Raw genomic sequence first — 20,377 nt, 5'->3', positions numbered from 1 at the left:
ATATACTAGTCTTTCATTAATCTTTTTTTTTTCATTACTTTCCCCAAATTTGAGGTCAATGCTATCGGCCTATAATTTCCTGCCTCTTCCGGGTCTTACCCTGACTTGCATATTGGAATTATTACCGCTAATTTTCCCCTCTGCCGGTCATTCTCCTTCTTCATATAACCTGTCATATCATTTCAAGACCACTTCTTTGACGATGCTACCTAAGTTTTTGATCATTTGATAACCCACTAGGTCTTTCCCCGGTGACGTATTTTTAACCTAATTTCAAAATTCGAACCATTTCATTCAAAGAAAATGTCATATCCATAGTGTTGGTAAAGCTATTATCGTTGTCTTCCATCATTTCCCCAATATTTAAACTCATCGTTTCTTCTCTCTTTTGTTTTTCTACATTTCTCAAATTATCATTACTGTGCACTTTAACAAATGTTTTTGCTAAAGGTTCTGCTGTTTCTTTACCCGTGACTACATCTTCTTTAATAAATGTGGCACATCATCCTCTTTACCCATCATTCCTATCTTTACGAATCGTTATATATCCTTTTATTATAAAGTTTAATTTTGGCTTCAGCCATGTTTCTTGAATACAAATTATATGTGGATTAGTTTTCATATTTTTAATATATCCTTTTAATTCATGTTCGGTTGCTATCAAACTTCTGGCATTCCACCGGACAATTAACAGGGTGTTGGAATGTGGTAACATGACTCCGTCACGTCTACTCTCTGTAGTACAGCTTGCACCCGGCCCCAAGATAGTTCTTTCAACAACTTTGCTGCTGCTTTGACAATTATTTTGATCTTCTCAGTCTTATTTCTAGCCTGTACTGTACAGTTTATTACGTAAGCCAGGAATACAACTAGTTTGTCCGTGGAAATTCCTGTATTTGTTGCCTCTTGTTTTTTTTTTTCTTGAACTATTCACACTTCTTTTCTTTTCTACACTTTCTTGATTTCTCACTATAAATGCCTCTGCGTATGTAATATTTCTTTCAACTTTGATTTGTTGTACTTCTGTTGCCTGTTTCATGATGTATGGCTTTTGATTATTTCTTTTTTCAATCTACAATTCCAATAAATAACACGTATTTCCAGATTACTTATAACTTTTTCAAAATAAAATGTAATTCCTGAATAAGATAATTGTATCGAATCCAATGGATTGTCTGGTCCTAAAACCTCTTTGTAATGTTTGTTTGATTCCTCAAAAATACGACACAGTCTAATTTGAAAAACATATGTGCCTCGTCGGCTGTAGTAAAAAAAACAACAACCCATGCCTCCTCGGTCTAACCTCTCCCAGCCCCTTTTCTGCCGTGTCAAAGATGGATCAGAGACCACCTTTGCCCCTAACCCCCACTTCTTCTCCACTACCAAGAGAACAGTAATTAATCCGAGCTGAGTTTTTTAAAATATTCCAACATGACTTTTTACTTTCATTTTGTATCAAAGCTGAGTTGTGCTCTCTGGTTTATTTTGCAAATGAACATGATCATGTACAAGACTCGCCTACCCACAATGCACTGCAGCCCAACGCTCCTGGTCGGATGTTTGTATCGGGGTTCATGGAGAGATGCGGTAAAGAGTGGTAGCCAAGACACACGGTCACACACGGTCACACTCGGCAATTATTTTGACCTGGGGAACAGATATAAAGGAAAAAATGGGGCCGGGATATCAGATTTTCAGGTACAAAAAACTTCACAATGACACAAAATAAACACAACAGTTAAACCTCACACTAAAAGCAAGACATTTACTTGTACGTTCAAAAGACAGAATAGAACAAGACAAGACATGCAATGCCATCTACAAAATGTTATGTAAATGTTAGTCATTACGCATGTGGCTATGGTTTTGATGTATTTGTTACAGACATGTTTACGTCAAGTAACATCACATGGTTCCATTTGCACCTTTCAACAAATCTGAAAAGGAATATTAAGAAGTAAAACTTATATTTAATCCTACCTCTTCTCCGAGCACACAGTGACTGTACATACGGGTCGAAAAATGTTTGTGGAGTTTTAAGGCAAATACAACTTCTTAAAGTACAAACGTATTTACAATCAATATTAAATGTTCCTTTCCCCCCAAAAAACAAGACACACAAAACGAAAAAGAAAGAAAAATAATAAATCAATCAATAAAATGCATCAGTCAAATAGTACAGGCAACTTCGTTAACATGGAGCCACAGACAATTTCATTCAAAAAGTCCCAATTGCTAACATAAAGATACAACAACAAATAAAAGCAAAGAAGGCCTAGTGGTTAATTACACCAACAGACAAAGTATTAAAAATGTCGGTCCAATAACTGCACAAGGGTGGGCAGAGCCAAAACATGTGTAGCAAGTAAGCTGGAGACTGTTGACACTGAAATAAGGCTATATGTGGCACAGATACAAGATTTATAAACTCTACTTAAAGCCCCACTTAAGAACTTTCAGTTTTGGTTTATATTGGCCGCACCAGTGAACCAAAGCGATGGCGTTTTCCCAAAAGGAAAACCACATTTACCATGAGGACTAGCGCATATAGCGTCAAACTGACACGATAATGCCACAATGATTCTGTATTACTGAACTTTCCACAGTAGGAACCTACATCCATTTTCTACCGCTTATTCCCTTTTGGGGATGTGGGGGGCGCTGGCGCCTATCTCAGCTACAATCGGGCGGAAGGAGGTGTACACCCTGGACAAGTCGCCACCTCATTGCAGGGTCAACATAGATAGACAGACAACATTCACACCAACCTACATATTTTACTCAAACCTTATATTTGCAGTTTGAAGTCACTTCATTGTTTTTTCCTTGTACAGTTCTTTTGAGTTTGTTGCATGGTTGGTCAGTGTGGAACTGCGATGTATCGCGCTGGTGGGTATTTATTGCTACCACACAAATTTCCAGTAGCTAAAATTAGCATTATTATTCTGATTTGAGCATTGAAAGTCACTTACTAGCATTGGTCTAAAATCTCACGTCTTTGACCTCACACAAGCTAGTGAAAGTCGTGCCATTGTTGATCCTTGATTGTCCCTCCCTTTTTCTTTTTTTTTGTCTCCTCAGAAAAAAATTTGGTAACTTTGTTTGTTTTATAACTTGTGCCAGGATAGCAGTAATTGCACAAAGGCATTCTTCTTCTTTAAGTTTTCTGACAGCACGTAGGCGTTCGCATCAACTTTCGTCTTTTTAACAAATGGGTAAAGGGGGATGATGTATGCCGTATAACTAATTGGCACATTTAATATTTAATAATAATGAATATTGTAAAATTCTACAATTTTGTTATTTAAAGGGGAAAACCCGATACAAAAGATACATAACAGTTGTTTACTGGCTAAAAATAAAATTATCCTGAAAAAAAATCACATTCATTTTTAGATTTAATCATACTGTACAATATCCTTAAAACATGTCATTGTGAAATAATTGATAATATTGTACATTGTACATTTTACTCCTCGTTTCATATTCAAAGTGAAAACATTTAAATGATCAGTTTGCCATTTAAAGTGAGATCCGTACAATTAGGTCAGGGCTTCTCAAACTTTTTTTTTCTGTCATCCCCACTTTAGACTAAGGAGTTAGTTTTCAAGGCCCACCTACCCCCATCGCCCCAACAAAACGCTAATGCCAAGCTCAACATTTTCAAATTTATTGAACATCATGTGTGGTCTCGAGGTGTCTCTTTAATTTGTTGGGTCTCATGCTGTCTGCTGCTAGCGGTTTTAGACACAGAACACACAGGGGTCTCTCCTCTGCCCCCACCACCGCTGCCGTGAATCCAAGAGAAAGACACCCTTCGCCATATTTTCTTTTAGGTTGACTTTTTGGTTGATTAGACCCGTCATATTTTTGTTTCTCTGCAGACCTTTGAGGTGCGAGTTGCAAATTTATCCATTTTGTGTGATTGTGGTCCGCACATTAGCCTGCTACCCATCCGCGCGAATGTTTGTTCCTCTTAGCCCCGCCTGCAAAAGTTACTGTTGCTATATCTGTCAAACTTTCGCTCCTACCGAGAAATTTAAAGCCTACAGGAAAAATAAGTAATTTACATTTATTTATACGGCGGATTTCACAAACAGAATCACAAAGTGATTTACAGTGTGTATAGAAAATGAAAGCATGGTAAAAAAAAAAAAAAAAAAAAAATTTAAGTGAAATTTCCTCCCGTTCCTCGCGCCCCACCTGTCATGTCTCTATTCCCCACACTTTGAGAAATGCTGAATTAGGTCAACATTTTTCGACCCGTATGTACAGTCACCGTGTGCTCGGAGAAGAGGTAGGATTAAATATAAGTTTTACTTCTTAATATTCCTTTTCAGATTTGTTGAAAGGTGCAAATGGAACCATGTGATGTTACTTGACGTAAACATGTCTGTAACAAATACATTAAAACCATAGCCACATGCGTAATGACTAACATTTACATAACATTTTGTAGATGGCATTGCATGTCTTGTCTTGTTCTATTCTGTCTTTTGAACGTACAAGTAAATGTCTTGTTTTTAGTGTGAGGTTTAACTGTTGTGTTTATTTTGTGTCATTGTGAAGTTTTTTGTACCTGAAAATCAGATATCCCGGCCCCCCAGACACATTTTTTCCTCTAAATCTGCTCCCCAGGTCAAAATAATTGCCGAGTGTGACCGTGTGTGACCGTGTGTGACCGTGTGTCTTGGCTACCACTCTTTACCGCATCTCTCCATGAACCCCGATACAAACATCCGACCAGGAGCGTTGGGCTGCAGTGCATTGTGGGTAGGTGAGTCTTGTACATGATCATGTTCATTTGCAAAATAAACCAGAGAGCACAACTCAGCTTTGATACAAAATGAAAGTAAAAAGTCATGTTGGAATATTTTAAAAAACTCAGCTCGGATTAATTACTGTTCTCTTGGTAGTGAAGAAGAAGTGGGGGTTAGGGGCAAGGGTGGTCTTTGATCCATCTTTGACACGGCAGAAAAGGGGCTGGGAGAGGTTAGACCGAGGAGGCATGGGTTTTTTTTTTTTTTACTACAGCCGACGAGGCACATATGTTTTTCAAATTAGACTGTGTCGTATTTTGGGGGAATCAAACAAACATTACAAAGAGGTTTTAGGACCAGACAATCCATTGGATTCGATACAATTATCTTATTCAGGAATTACATTTTTTTTTTAAAAGTTATCAGTAATCTGGAAATACGTGTTATTTATTGGAATTGTAGATTGAAAAAAGAAATAATCAAAAGCCATACATCATGAAACAGGCAGCAAAAGTACAACAAATCAAAGTTGAAATAAATATTACATACGCAGAGGCACTTAAAGTGAGAAATCAAGAAAGTGTAGAAAAGAACAGAAGTGTGAATAGTTCAAGAAATAAAAAAAACAAGAGGCAACAAATACAGGAATTTCCACGGACAAACTAATAGATTGAGATTTGATATATACGGATGCATCAAAAACTATAAAAAAAATTAAAGGTAAGAGCTGCAGCAGTTATCACACAAGGAAACATAGTATTAAATAAAATAATCAGTGATAAACTATCTGTTTTTACGGGGGAATTGGTAGCAATTTATATGGCAGTTAACTGGATAGAGGAAAACAAAGCAAGGAAAGTAGTTGTGTGATCGGACTCCAGCAGTGCATTGATGAGCATAAAAAAACATAGCATCAGAAACAAGACAAGATTTAGTTTATGAAATAGTTCAGGCAATCTATAGAATAAATAAAGCGGGAGGTGTGGTAACATGTCTTTGGGTTCCTTGGAAGATATAGTAGGATGGAATTCACAACACATAGGATACAAAGCATTATACACGTATTTAAAAAACATTGGGTTAAATAAAAGAATATAGAGTAGGGATCCATCTTGTTCCACACTCCATTTCAGTAGGTGACGCTAATGCACACCAGAAGGTTGCTTGCCGGAAACAACCGCCCACCTCCGAAATCAGTCCCCGCCCATTCCCCTTAGGCGCGAAATTCATTTGAGCGGAAGACAGAGGAGTGAGAGGAGTTCTTTAAAACCGCGGAGAATCTTAAAAAGCTTACAGAAAGCAAGAAAAACTTACGGCGGGGGCATGTCGGACATTCGCCGTTGTTTTCGATGATATTGTCCCGGACCAAGGTTTCGATGTCTGGGTTCTTTGGCGCAATCAAGCCTTCTCCTCTGCCTGGAATGGCCGACTCTCTTCGACGCCCGTTGACGGACCCGCCAGCGTTAACGGGGACCAGCGAGCCGGAGATAAAAATGGAAAATCTGTAAGTAAATATATGTATATATGTATTGTATACCGCATGCTTTTTTTCTTGTAAAATGAGAATCATTTGACTCACCAGACTGCGATTGTGTTAAAACGATCACGTTAGGATCTTACGGCAATTCCTCTATGAAACAAAATAATGAATACACATAATATTAAATAATTCGTAGGTTTAAACACACCTTGATAATCTTCTTCCAACTTTGTAAGATCGTTTAAACAAAGTGCTTCGTCTTTCACTTCGTCGTCATCGACTGGTAAAAAAAAAAAAAAGTATTACAACGTCGTACACGTGCAATGCTTTTAACGTTTAAATGCTTAAAAGGAGTTAAACCATTGTCTAATAACGTGGTAAAGCAGAGGTAATGGTGTGTGTGTGTGTGTGTGTGCGTGTGTGTGCGTTTGTGCGTGCGTGTGTGCGTGTCCACATCTTCCCACGTAACATTCCCAGACATCAATACATCGAAGCAGGGTCAAACATATGGTTAACCTTAACCTAATTAGTTCTTCCCAATCGTTTAAATATGTTTTCGTGAGGTCTGGAAGTTGTTTCAAACGATCGTAAACATTTATACTGTCAAATGGCTGGTCAGATGCTGATCAGATGACATTCTCAAGCTTCCTTAAAACCTGACCTCAACCTGAACCCTCCTTTGTTCCCTCTTAAACAATCCCTCTCCAGGTCTTAAACCCACCCTCTTCCTGGTTAAATCACTCCCTCTTCAGCTCTTAAACCCACCCCCTTCGGGTCTTAAACCCACCCTCTTCCTGGTTAAACTCCACCCTTTTCCTGGTTAAATCACTCCCTCTTCAGGTCTTAAACCCACCCTCTTCCTGGTTAAAACTCCACCCCCTTCCTGGTTAAATAACCCCCTCTTCAGGTCTTAACTCCACCCTCTTCCTGGTTAAACTCCACCCTCTTCCTGGTTAAACCACTCCCACTTCAGGTCTTAACTCCACCCTCTTCCTGGTTAAAACTCCACCCTCTTCCTGGTTAAAACTCTGCCCTCTTCCTGGTTAACCCACTCCCACCTCAGGTCTTAACTCCACCCTCGTCCGGGGTAAGCCACAGCCACTTGACCTTTGACCCTTGAACTTGACCTTTGAACTTGAGCCCTCATAAATCATTGATTTATGACCCCCCATAAATAATTTTTTGACAGAAGGTGTCCCCTTAAATTATCTCTGATGTTTGCTTGTCCCCTGGAAAACACCATGTTATGCAGTCCTTGTTAGTATAGTGGACAGTATCTCTGCCTGTCACGCGGGAGACCAGGGTTCAATTCCCTGACGGGGAGATGGTTCAGGTACCTCTAATTTTCTTCAATTACATTCTTGTTGAAATTTGAGAAGTGACCAAAGTATCATTCTCCGATTTTTGTGATGTGTGGACTCGGCGTTGCTGCACAGCCCTATAGAAATCAAACACAGTATTTTACTAATGTTTGTTCCACCCTTCTAAATTAGGACGCAAAAGGAAGTCTTCAAAAAGGGAAAATCGTTTGTCAGAGTCAATGCGTCAAATAAAAGGTTAGGTATGCAGGAGCTGACGACCTCGACATAGCATTAGAAAAATCAACCTTGGTAGAATTAGAAAAGTCCTTAGGCGAAGCCCTGTATGGTCTTATTTACTACAACACGTCTAACCACCGATGAGCAAACACTGACAACAGTTTAATTACACATATACACATACACCAATGGTTAGCCTAAAGTCAGATGGTACGGAAAACAGCTTGAATACAACCACAGAAAGTCTATGTTGGTCACCTTCAAATATCATATTGAGAAAGTTAAAGCTAAGGTTGGATTTGGAAACAGCATCCTAAAAAACTGTACAATACCAGCCGGGGAACCTATTCTGCCACTATCCGAGCAACTGAACTCGCCTTATGAATCAAAACAGCCAAAAGTGCCTCATGTCATGTTGCAATCACGTTGAGTCATCTTGCCGAAATCAATCCTGGCCTAAACACTGCCTGCGAGGCTCTAACTGGGTGTTTGAAATCAATTAGAACCTACAATCTCTATCTGCTGTTAGGCATTGATCCTCCGTATTATCTGACGTCAGAGTAAAAGTTCAAACAAGAAACTGACCCTCGTCTCGCTCTGTTTGACCGAGAACCTGCAACGAAGAGATTAAAATCAAGGCAAATTTCCTCCATCCTGGACAAGCCCTGACTGACAGCCATCACCGCAACAGGTTGGCCCTCTGCTAAAGCCGCAGGGAAAATGCCTCACACAACTAAACAAATCTCTTCTGCCCGGCTCCAAAGAAGTGTGGCGTTTTCGTCCTGCCTAAATCGCCCAAGATCTGAGAAACGGAACGTTGCAAGGTATCCGTGAACAAATGAGGCTATGAGGATGTTCCACAGCATGTTAGTGTGGAGGAGTGCAGATGATGTGTCATTTGTTAGTCTGCTCTCTCCTGCCTGTGCAATTCAACCAACAAGATCTGGATGCCGTCAGTGACTCGGCTCGGGTGTGGGGTGAACTGGAAAGGTGTCGTGCCATGGAACTCGAAGAGAACAAGAAAGAGGAAAGCTGGGAATCTCAGGCACCTTTTTTTGGCCAAATTGGAGCAATGTCCACATTGCCTTTATGGAAAATGTCAACGATAATGCTTTGTATATCATGAGCATAAAACATGGAAGTCACATAAGTTATATAGAAATTGCCTGCTATGAGAACGGAATGGATAGCTTTCCCTGACCGGGAATCGAACCCGGGCCGCGGCAGTGAAAGCGCCGAATCCTAGCCACTAGACCACCAGGGAACTGATCATTTGTTCAGACACTTGTCTCATGCATGGTTTCTTGACAAATGTGTGAAGCACCCATTGCATTCATGTACCATGTCAGAAATGTGAATTGTATTTTTTGAACCGGGGTAACTTCTGTGTCTCAGTGAAGTGATAACCACTACACTATGGAAACTGCTGCATGAATTTGGACTTGGATGTGTAAAAATTGTACAATAGTAACAATAACGAACAGACTCTCTTTCCTCATGTCTTCTTAGTGTAGTCCGTGTTGAGGATAAGGTTGTTGTTTCTACACAATGTCACCAGACAGGCTAACTCCCTCCTGTAAGTCGCTCTGTGCCGGCCAGTGATACATCCTATCACTGCGGTGTCATCAGAATACAGAAACAGATAAAAGTGGACTGAATGTCTTAAGTAGGGGCGGTGATCTTCAAACAACATGTTGATAAACACACAACCACGTCCACCTTTTAGCTTTTCCAGAGGCTGCTGGCGGGCCTTAAAACTGTGCTGGTTGTGTTTTTTTCTCATTGCATACCTGCCATGGAAAACTCCAAAGCTAACGTTTGGGCCCTATTTTTGAAAGCTTTCCAAATGAGGCCAAGCGTCTTATTGCCTCAGTCAGGGAAGATACAAATACGTTACCAGCAAAAGATGGCAGTGGTGGTATTTGAACCCACGCCTCCCGAGAGACTGGAGCCTTAATCCAGCGCCTTAGACCGCTCGGCCACACTACCCTTATTCCCAGCTTTCCGAGGATCAAATTGTCGGCATTATGAGATAGCAGAAATATGACATGGCAACACTTTGGCTGCGGTGTGGCAGGCAAAAGCCAAGGAATTTTGCTTGTCCCCTGGAAAACACTATGTCAAGCAGTCCTCGTTAGTATAGTGGACAGTATCTCCGCCTGTCACGCGGAAGACCAGGGTTCGATACCCTGACGGGGAGATGGTTTAGGTACCTCAAATTTTCTTCAGTTACCATCTTGTTGAAATTTGAGAAGTGACCAAAGTATCATTCTCCGAATGTTGTGATGTGTGGACTCGGCGTTGCTGCACAGCCCTATAGAAATCAAACACAGTATTTTACTAATGTTTTTTCCACCCTTCTAAATTAGGACGCAAAAGCAAGTCTTCAAAAAGGGAAAATCGTTTGTCAGAGTCAATGCGTCAAATAAAAGGTTAGGGATGCAGCAGCTGACGACCTCGACATAGCATTAGAAAAATCAACCTTGGTAGAATTAGAAAAGTCCTTAGGCGAAGCCCTATATGGTCTTATTTACTACAACACATCTAACCACCGATGAGCAAACACTGACAACAGTTTAATTACACATATACAAATACACCAATGGTTAGCCTGAAGTCAGATGGTACGGAAAACAGCTTGAATACAACCACAGACAGTCTATGTTGGTCACCTTCAAATATCATATTGAGAAAGTTAAAGTTAAGGTTGGATTTGGAAACAGCATCCTAAAAAACTGTACAATACCAGCCGGGGAACATATTCTGCCACTATCCGAGCAACTGAACTCGCCTTATGAATCAAAACAGCCAAAAGTGCCTCATGTCATGTTGCAATCACGTTGAGTCATCTTGCCGAAATCAATCCTGGCCTAAACACTGCCTGCGAGGCTCTAACTGGGTGTTTGAAATCAATTAGAACCTACAATCTCTATCTGCTGTTAGGCATTGATCCTCCGTATTATCTGACGTCAGAGGAAAAGTTCAAACAAGAAACTGACCCTCGTCTCGCTCTGTTTGACCGAGAACCTGCAACGAAGAGATTAAAATCAAGGCAAATTTCCTCCATCCTGGACAAGCCCTGACTGACAGCCATCACCGCAACAGGTTGGCCCTCTGCTAAAGCCGCAGGGAAAATGCCTCACACAACTAAACAAATCTCTTCTGCCCGGCTCCAAAGAAGTGTGGCGTTTTCGTCCTGCCTAAATCGCCCAAGATCTGAGAAACGGAACGTTGCAAGGTATCCGTGAACAAATGAGGCTATGAGGATGTTCCACAGCATGTTAGTGTGGAGGAGTGCAGATGATGTGTCATTTGTTAGTCTGCTCTCTCCTGCCTGTGCAATTCAACCAACAAGATCTGGATGCCGTCAGTGACTCGGCTCGGGTGTGGGGTGAACTGGAAAGGTGTCGTGCCATGGAACTCGAAGAGAACAAGAAAGAGGAAAGCTGGGAATCTCAGGCACCTTTTTTTGGCCAAATTGGAGCAATGTCCACTTTGCCTTTATGGAAAATGTCAACGATAATGCTTTGTATATCATGAGCATAAAACATGGAAGTCACATAAGTTATATAGAAATTGCCTGCTATGAGAACGGAATGGATAGCTTTCCCTGACCGGGAATCGAACCCGGGCCGCGGCAGTGAAAGCGCCGAATCCTAGCCACTAGACCACCAGGGAACTGATCATTTGTTCAGACACTTGTCTCATGCATGGTTTCTTGACAAATGTGTGAAGCACCCATTGCATTCATGTACCATGTCAGAAATGTGAATTGTATTTTTTGAACCGGGGTAACTTCTGTGTCTCAGTGAAGTGATAACCACTACACTATGGAAACTGCTGCATGAATTTGGACTTGGATGTGTAAAAATTGTACAATAGTAACAATAACGAACAGACTCTCTTTCCTCATGTCTTCTTAGTGTAGTCCGTGTTGAGGATAAGGTTGTTGTTTCTACACAATGTCACCAGACAGGCTAACTCCCTCCTGTAAGTCGCTCTGTGCCGGCCAGTGATACATCCTATCACTGCGGTGTCATCAGAATACAGAAACAGATAAAAGTGGACTGAATGTCTTAAGTAGGGGCGGTGATCTTCAAACAACATGTTGATAAACACACAACCACGTCCACCTTTTAGCTTTTCCAGAGGCTGCTGGCGGGCCTTAAAACTGTGCTGGTTGTGTTTTTTTCTCATTGCATACCTGCCATGGAAAACTCCAAAGCTAACGTTTGGGCCCTATTTTTGAAAGCTTTCCAAATGAGGCCAAGCGTCTTATTGCCTCAGTCAGGGAAGATACAAATACGTTACCAGCAAAAGATGGCAGTGGTGGTATTTGAACCCATGCCTCCCGAGAGACTGGAGCCTTAATCCAGCGCCTTAGACCGCTCGGCCACACTACCCTTATTCCCAGCTTTCCGAGGATCAAATTGTCGGCATTATGAGATAGCAGAAATATGACATGGCAACACTTTGGCTGCGATGTGGCAGGCAAAAGCCAAGGAATTTTGCTTGTCCCCTGGAAAACACTATGTCAAGCAGTCCTCGTTAGTATAGTGGACAGTATCTCCGCCTGTCACGCGGAAGACCAGGGTTCGATTCCCTGACGGGGAGATGGTTTAGGTACCTCAAATTTTCTTCAGTTACCATCTTGTTGAAATTTGAGAAGTGACCAAAGTATCATTCTCCGAATGTTGTGATGTGTGGACTCGGCGTTGCTGCACAGCCCTATAGAAATCAAACACAGTATTTTACTAATGTTTTTTCCACCCTTCTAAATTAGGACGCAAAAGCAAGTCTTCAAAAAGGGAAAATCGTTTGTCAGAGTCAATGCGTCAAATAAAAGGTTAGGGATGCAGCAGCTGACGACCTCGACATAGCATTAGAAAAATCAACCTTGGTAGAATTAGAAAAGTCCTTAGGCGAAGCCCTATATGGTCTTATTTACTACAACACATCTAACCACCGATGAGCAAACACTGACAACAGTTTAATTACACATATACAAATACACCAATGGTTAGCCTGAAGTCAGATGGTACGGAAAACAGCTTGAATACAACCACAGACAGTCTATGTTGGTCACCTTCAAATATCATATTGAGAAAGTTAAAGTTAAGGTTGGATTTGGAAACAGCATCCTAAAAAACTGTACAATACCAGCCGGGGAACATATTCTGCCACTATCCGAGCAACTGAACTCGCCTTATGAATCAAAACAGCCAAAAGTGCCTCATGTCATGTTGCAATCACGTTGAGTCATCTTGCCGAAATCAATCCTGGCCTAAACACTGCCTGCGAGGCTCTAACTGGGTGTTTGAAATCAATTAGAACCTACAATCTCTATCTGCTGTTAGGCATTGATCCTCCGTATTATCTGACGTCAGAGGAAAAGTTCAAACAAGAAACTGACCCTCGTCTCGCTCTGTTTGACCGAGAACCTGCAACGAAGAGATTAAAATCAAGGCAAATTTCCTCCATCCTGGACAAGCCCTGACTGACAGCCATCACCGCAACAGGTTGGCCGTCTGCTAAAGCCGCAGGGAAAATGCCTCAGACAACTAAACAAATCTCTTCTGCCCGGCTCCAAAGAAGTGTGGCGTTTTCGTCCTGCCTAAATCGCCCAAGATCTGAGAAACGGAACGTTGCAAGGTATCCGTGAACAAATGAGGCTATGAGGATGTTCCACAGCATGTTAGTGTGGAGGAGTGCAGATGATGTGTCATTTTTTAGTCTGCTCTCTCCTGCCTGTGCAATTCAACCAACAAGATCTGGATGCCGTCAGTGACTCGGCTCGGGTGTGGGGTGAACTGGAAAGGTGTCGTGCCATGGAACTCGAAGAGAACAAGAAAGAGGAAAGCTGGGAATCTCAGGCACCTTTTTTTGGCCAAATTGGAGCAATGTCCACTTTGCCTTTATGGAAAATGTCAACGATAATGCTTTGTATATCATGAGCATAAAACATGGAAGTCACATAAGTTATATAGAAATTGCCTGCTATGAGAACGGAATGGATAGCTTTCCCTGACCGGGAATCGAACCCGGGCCGCCTCAGTGAAAGCGCCGAGTCCTAGCCACTAGACCACCAGGGAACTGATCATTTGTTCAGACACTTGTCTCATCCATGGTTTCTTGAAAAATGTGTGAAGCACCCATTGCATTCATGTACCATGTCAGAAATGTGAATTGTATTTTTTGAACCGGGGTAACTTCTGTGTCTCAGTGAAGTGATAACCACTACACTATGGAAACTGCTGCATGAATTTGGACTTGGATGTGTAAAAATTGTACAATAGTAACAATAACGAACAGACTCTCTTTCCTCATGTCTTCTTAGTGTAGTCCGTGTTGAGGATAAGGTTGTTGTTTCTACACAATGTCACCAGACAGGCTAACTCCCTCCTGTAAGTCGCTCTGTGCCGGCCAGTGATACATCCTATCACTGCGGTGTCATCAGAATACAGAAACAGATAAAAGTGGACTGAATGTCTTAAGTAGGGGCGGTGATCTTCAAACGACATGTTGATAAACACACAACCACGTCCACCTTTTAGCTTTTCCAGAGGCTGCTGGCGGGCCTTAAAACTGTGCTGGTTGTGTTTTTTTCTCATTGCATACTTGCCATGGAAAACTCCAAAGCTAACGTTTGGGCCCTATTTTTGAAAGCTTTCCAAATGAGGCCAAGCGTCTTATTGCCTCAGTCAGGGAAGATACAAATACGTTACCAGCAAAAGATGGCAGTGGTGGTATTTGAACCCACGCCTCCCGAGAGACTGGAGCCTTAATCCAGCGCCTTAGACCGCTCGGCCACACTACCCTTATTCCCAGCTTTCCGAGGATCAAATTGTCGGCATTATGAGATAGCAGAAATATGACATGGCAACACTTTGGCTGCGGTGTGGCAGGCAAAAGCCAAGGAATTTTGCTTGTCCCCTGGAAAACACTATGTCAAGCAGTCCTCGTTAGTATAGTGGACAGCATCTCCGCCTGTCACGCGGAAGACCAGGGTTCGATTCCCTGACGGGGAGATGGTTTAGGTACCTCAAATTTTCTTCAGTTACAATCTTGTTGAAATTTGAGAAGTGACCAAAGTATCATTCTCCGAATGTTGTGATGTGTGGACTCGGCGTTGCTGCACAGCCCTATAGAAATCAAACACAGTATTTTACTAATGTTTTTTCCACCCTTCTAAATTAGGACGCAAAAGCAAGTCTTCAAAAAGGGAAAATCGTTTGTCAGAGTCAATGCGTCAAATAAAAGGTTAGGGATGCAGCAGCTGACGACCTCGACATAGCATTAGAAAAATCAACCTTGGTAGAATTAGAAAAGTCCTTAGGCGAAGCCCTATATGGTCTTATTTACTACAACACATCTAACCACCGATGAGCAAACACTGACAACAGTTTAATTACACATATACAAATACACCAATGGTTAGCCTAAAGTCAGATGGTACGGAAAACAGCTTGAATACAACCACAGACAGTCTATGTTGGTCACCTTCAAATATCATATTGAGAAAGTTAAAGCTAAGGTTGGATTTGGAAACAGCATCCTAAAAAACTGTACAATACCAGCCGGGGAACATATTCTGCCACTATCCGAGCAACTGAACTCGCCCTATGAATCAGAACAGCCAAAAGTGCCTCATGTCATGTTGCAATCACGTTGAGTCATCTTGCCGAAATCAATCCTGGCCTAAACACTGCCTGCGAGGCTCTAACTGGGTGTTTGAAATCAATTAGAACTTACAATCTCTATCAGCTGTTAGGCATTGATCCTCCGTATTATCTGACGTCAGAGGAAAAGTTCAAACAAGAAACTGGCCCTTGTCTCGCTCTGTTTGACCGAGAACCTGCAACGAAGAGATTAAAATCAAGGCAAATTTCCTCCATCCTGGACAAGCCCCGACTGACAGCCATCACCGCAACAGGTTGGCCGTCTGCTAAAGCCGCAGGGAAAATGCCTCACACAACTAAACAAATACCTTCTGCCCGGCTCCAAAGAAGTGTGGCGTTTTGGTCCTGCCTAAATCGCCCAAGATCTGAGAAACGGAACGTTGCAAGGTATCCATGAAAAAACGAGGCTATGAGGATGTTCTACAGCATGTTAGTGTGGAGGAGTGCAGATGATGTGTCATTCGTTAGTCTGCTCTCTCCTGCCTGTGCAATTCAACCAACAAGATCTGGATGCCGTCAGTGACTCGGCTCGGGTGTGGGGTGAACTGGAAAGGTGTCGTGCCGTGGAACTGGAAGAGAACAAGAAAGAGGAAAGCTGGGCATCTCAGGCACCTTTTTTTGGCCAAATTGGAGCAATGTCCACATTGCCTTTATGTAAAATGTCAACGATAATGCTTTGTATATCATGAGCATTAAACATGGAAGTCACATAAGTTTTATAGAAATTTCCTGCTATGAGAACGGAATGGATAGCTTTCCCTGACCGGGAATCGAACCCGGGCCGCGGCGGTGAAAGCGCCGAATCCTAGCCACTAGACCACCAGGGAACTGATGATTTGTTCAGACACTTGTCTCCTGCATGATTTCTTGACAAATCTGTGAAGCACCCGTTGCATTCATATACTATGTCAGAAATGTGAATTGTATTATTTGAACCGGGGTAACTTCTGTGTCTCAGTGAAGTGATAACCACTACACTATGGAAACTGCTGCATGAATTTGGACTTGGATGTGTAAAAATTGTACAATAGTAACAGTAACGAACAGACTTTCTTTCCTCATGTCTTCTTTTGTCTTCTTAGTATAGTCCCTGTTGAGGATAAGGTTGTTGTTTCTACACAATGTCACCAGACAGGCTAACTCCCTCCTGTATGTCGCTCCGTGCCGGCCAGTGATACATCCTATCACTGCGGTGTCATCAAAATACAGAAGCAGATAAAAGTGGACTGAATGTCTTAAGTAGGGGCGGTGATCTTCAAACGACATGTGGATAAACACACAACCACGTCCACCTTTTAGCTTTTTCAGAGGCTGCTGGCGGGCCTTAAAACTGTGCTGGTTGTGTTTTTTTTTTATTGCATACCTGGCATGGAAAACTCCAAAGCTAACGTTCGGGCCCTATTTTTGAAAGCTTTCCAAATGAGGCCAAGAGTCTTATTGCCTCAGTCAGGGAAGATACAAATGCGTTACCAGCAAAAGATGGCAGCGGTGAGATTTGAACCCACGCCTCCCGAGAGACTGGAGCCTCAATCCAGCGCCTTAGACCGCTCGGCCACACTACCCTTATTCCCAGCTTTCCGAGGATCAAATTGTCGGCATTATGAGATAGCAAAAATATGACATGGCAACACTTTGGTTGCGGTGTGGCAGGCAAAAGCCAAGGATGTTAGAAAATTTAAGGGGACACCTTCTGTCAAAAAATGATTTATGGGGGGTTATAAATCAATAATTTATGAAGGGTCATAAATCAATGATTCATGAGGGGTCAAGTTCAAGGGTCAAAGGTCAAGGTCAAGTGGGTGTGGCTTACCCCGGAAGAGGGTAGAGTTAAGACCTGAGGTGGGAGTGGTTTAACCAGGAAGAAGGTGGAGTTTTAACCAGGAAGAGGGTGGAGTTTTAACCTGGAAGAGGGGGATTTAAGAACTGAAGAGGGAGTGATTTAACCAGGAAGAGAGTGGGTTTAAGACCTGAAGAGGGAGTGATTTAACCAGGAAGAGGGTGGAGATAAAACCTGAAGTGGGAGTGGTTAAACCAGGAAGAGGGTGGAGTTTTAACCAGGAAGAGGATGTAGTTAAGACCTGAAAAGGAATTGGTTCAACCAGGAAGAGGGTGGAGTCTTAACCAGGAAGAGGGTGACGTTAAGACCTGAAGAGGGAGGGATTTCACCAGGAAAAGGGTGGAGTTTTAACCAGGAAGAGGGTAGAGTTTTAACCAGGAAGAGGGTGGGTTTAAGACCTGAGGAGGTCGGGTTTAAGACCCGAGGAGGGAGTGATTCAACCAGGAAGAGGGTGGGTTTAAGACCTGGAGAGGGATTGGTTAAGAGGGAACAAAGGAGGGTTGAGGTCAGTTTTTAAGGAAGCTTGAGAATGTCATCTGATCAGCATCTGACCAGCCATTTGACAGTTTAAATGTTTATGATCGTTTGAAACAACTTCCAGACCTCACGAAAAAATATATTTAAACGATTGGGAGGAACTAATTAGGTTAAGGTTAACCATATGTTTGACCCTGCTTCGATGTATTGATGGCTGGGAATGTTCCGTGGGAAGATGTGGACATGCACACACGCACGCACACACGCACACACACACACACACACATAAACACACACACACACACACACACCATTACCTCTGCTTTACCATGTTATTAGACAATTGTTTAACTCCTTTTAAGCATTTAAACGTTAAAAGCATTGCACGTGTACGACGTTGTAATACTTTTCTTTTTTTTACCAGCCGATGACGACGAAGTGAAAGACGAAGGATTTTGTTTGATCGATCTTACAAAGTTGGAAGATGATTATCGAGGTGTGTTTAAACCTTCGAATTATTTAATATTATGTGTATTCATTATTTTGTGTCATAGAGGAATTGCCTTAAGATCCTAACGCGAACGTTTTAACACAATCGCAGTCTGGTGAGTCAAATGATTCTCATTTTACAAGAAAAAAACATGCGGTATACAATACATATATACATATATTTACTTACAGATTTTCCGTTTACATCTCCGGCTCGCTGGTCTCCCTTAACGCTGGCGGGTCCGTCAACGGCCGTCGAAGAGACTCGGCCATTCCAGGCAGAGGAGAAGGCTTGATTCCGCCAAAGACTCCAGACATCGAAACCTTGGTACGGGACAATATCATCGAAAACAACGGCGAATGTCCGACATGCCCCCGCCGTAAGTTTTTCTTGCTTTCTGTAAGCTTTTTAAGATTCTCTGCGGTTTTAAAGAACTCCTCTCACACCTCTGTCTTCCGCTCAAATGAATTTCGCGCCTAAGGGTAATGGGCGGGGACTGATTCCGGAGGTGGGCGGTTGTTTCCGGCAAGCAACCTTCTGGTGTGCATTAGCGCTACCTACTGAAATGGAGTGTGGACCAAGATGGATCCCTACTCTATATTCTTTTATATAACCCAATGTTTTTTAAATACGTGTATAATGCTTTATATCCTGTGTGTTATGAATTCCATCCTACTATATCTTCCAAGGAACCCAAAGAAATGTTACCACACCTCCCGCTTTATTTATTCTGTAGATTGCCTGAACTATTTCATTAACTAAATCTTGTCTTGTTTCTGATGCTATGTTTTTTTTTTATGCTCATCAATGCACTGCTGGAGTCCGAGCACACAACTACTTTCCTTGCTTTGTTTTCCTCTATCCAGTTAACTGCCGTATAAATTGCTACCAATTCCCCCGTAAAAACAGATAGTTTATCACTGATTATTTTATTTAATACTATGTTTCCTTGTGGGATAACTGCTGCAGCTCCTACCTTACTTTTTATAGTTTTTGATGCATCCGTATATATCATATCTTAATCTATTTTTCTATCTGATAACTATTTAAATTTCTATTCTTTAGTAATTGCATGTTTTCTTTTGGGTTATCAAACATCCACGGTGGTATTGCAGGAATTGGTACTGTAGGACTAACTTTAATATTGTCAATTTTAACTTTATTACATATGTCTCCTTTAATCCACCCAAAACTATTTTTTTTTTTCTCTTTTTCTTGGCAGTTTGGTACCACTGGACAAGTGGGATATCCTTGCTTGGATCCTTTTAAAGTTGCCCGATAAACTGCTGAGAGTTGATCTCTCCTCTTGTTCAAAGGTTTTTCGTTCATTTTTACTTGTAATACTGCCACTAGGGTTGATGTAGTAGCTCCACAACATAACCTTAAAGCCTGTGACTGGATCCAGTCTATTTTCCCAAGTCATGTTTTTGAAGCAGATTGGTAAATAATGCATCCGTAATCAATAACAGATGGAATTAAAGTGATATGTATATGTAACGGGTATAAAAAATACTTTATTTATTTGAGTGAAATTCCTGCTAAAATATGTACATTGTTTTGTAATGCAATGAGGTCCAATTGCGCCATCTGCTGGTACCTGAAAATCTGTAAATATGACCGGAAACCGGAAGCTATTAGCAGACTTCCTGCACTCTGCTAATGGTAAGACATGTTCCGATATTGCTCCGCAAAGTATTGTAAATTACACTAAAGCTAACGTAATATTCATTGTAAGATACACAGTTATTTAACAGTAGTTGAAATGCTATGTTGTGGAATCTTTGTTTTGAATTGGTTGTTGCTCACGTTAGATGTACTACTATTTTGCACTGAAGTCGATATTAGTTTTCCCCTATAGACATCGAAACCAGCAGAGGTGCTAACCACATATTGTGTGTATGTGCATTCTGATCACTCATTGCAGGTAATAATTGTTGCACTATTTGCGTGTTACGTGTCCGTACGTTCATGTTTAAGTTTGAATTGTCCGACATTTTGGCATGGACACAACGTGGTCTGTTATTTTCGCTAGTCGCCACCAGAGGGTGCTGAAAGTCCATTTAATGATTTTGTCATGTCGTGTCTTGTATTGTATTTTGTACTTTTCTATTTTCTA

At 41.6% G+C, this 20,377-nt stretch overlaps 10 non-coding genes across 10 annotated transcripts; 3 read left to right on the top strand and 7 right to left on the bottom strand.

Annotated features, from left to right (window-relative positions):
• Nucleotides 1-8,970: 8,970 nt before the first annotated feature.
• Nucleotides 8,971-9,042, bottom strand: trnae-uuc (transfer RNA glutamic acid (anticodon UUC)). Its single transcript has one exon. It is a non-coding gene; the product is annotated as a tRNA-Glu (tRNA).
• Nucleotides 9,043-9,685: 643 nt separating this feature from the next.
• Nucleotides 9,686-9,767, bottom strand: trnal-aag (transfer RNA leucine (anticodon AAG)). Its single transcript has one exon. It is a non-coding gene; the product is annotated as a tRNA-Leu (tRNA).
• A 139-nt stretch (nucleotides 9,768-9,906) lies between these two features.
• On the top strand, nucleotides 9,907-9,978 carry trnad-guc (transfer RNA aspartic acid (anticodon GUC)). Its single transcript has one exon. It is a non-coding gene; the product is annotated as a tRNA-Asp (tRNA).
• A 1,406-nt stretch (nucleotides 9,979-11,384) lies between these two features.
• On the bottom strand, nucleotides 11,385-11,456 carry trnae-uuc (transfer RNA glutamic acid (anticodon UUC)). Its single transcript has one exon. It is a non-coding gene; the product is annotated as a tRNA-Glu (tRNA).
• Nucleotides 11,457-12,099: 643 nt separating this feature from the next.
• On the bottom strand, nucleotides 12,100-12,181 carry trnal-aag (transfer RNA leucine (anticodon AAG)). Its single transcript has one exon. It is a non-coding gene; the product is annotated as a tRNA-Leu (tRNA).
• A 139-nt stretch (nucleotides 12,182-12,320) lies between these two features.
• Nucleotides 12,321-12,392, top strand: trnad-guc (transfer RNA aspartic acid (anticodon GUC)). Its single transcript has one exon. It is a non-coding gene; the product is annotated as a tRNA-Asp (tRNA).
• Nucleotides 12,393-14,513: 2,121 nt separating this feature from the next.
• trnal-aag (transfer RNA leucine (anticodon AAG)) lies at nucleotides 14,514-14,595 on the bottom strand. Its single transcript has one exon. It is a non-coding gene; the product is annotated as a tRNA-Leu (tRNA).
• Nucleotides 14,596-14,734: 139 nt separating this feature from the next.
• Nucleotides 14,735-14,806, top strand: trnad-guc (transfer RNA aspartic acid (anticodon GUC)). Its single transcript has one exon. It is a non-coding gene; the product is annotated as a tRNA-Asp (tRNA).
• A 1,406-nt stretch (nucleotides 14,807-16,212) lies between these two features.
• Nucleotides 16,213-16,284, bottom strand: trnae-uuc (transfer RNA glutamic acid (anticodon UUC)). Its single transcript has one exon. It is a non-coding gene; the product is annotated as a tRNA-Glu (tRNA).
• A 653-nt stretch (nucleotides 16,285-16,937) lies between these two features.
• On the bottom strand, nucleotides 16,938-17,019 carry trnal-gag (transfer RNA leucine (anticodon GAG)). The gene has a single exon. It is a non-coding gene; the product is annotated as a tRNA-Leu (tRNA).
• Nucleotides 17,020-20,377: the final 3,358 nt, after the last annotated feature.

This window comes from Nerophis ophidion, linkage group LG02 (genome assembly GCF_033978795.1).
Source record: "Nerophis ophidion isolate RoL-2023_Sa linkage group LG02, RoL_Noph_v1.0, whole genome shotgun sequence".
NCBI lineage: Eukaryota > Metazoa > Chordata > Actinopteri > Syngnathiformes > Syngnathidae > Nerophis > Nerophis ophidion.
The sequence above is the reverse complement of the archived record's forward strand: the minus strand, read 5'-3'. Positions and strand labels throughout refer to the sequence as shown.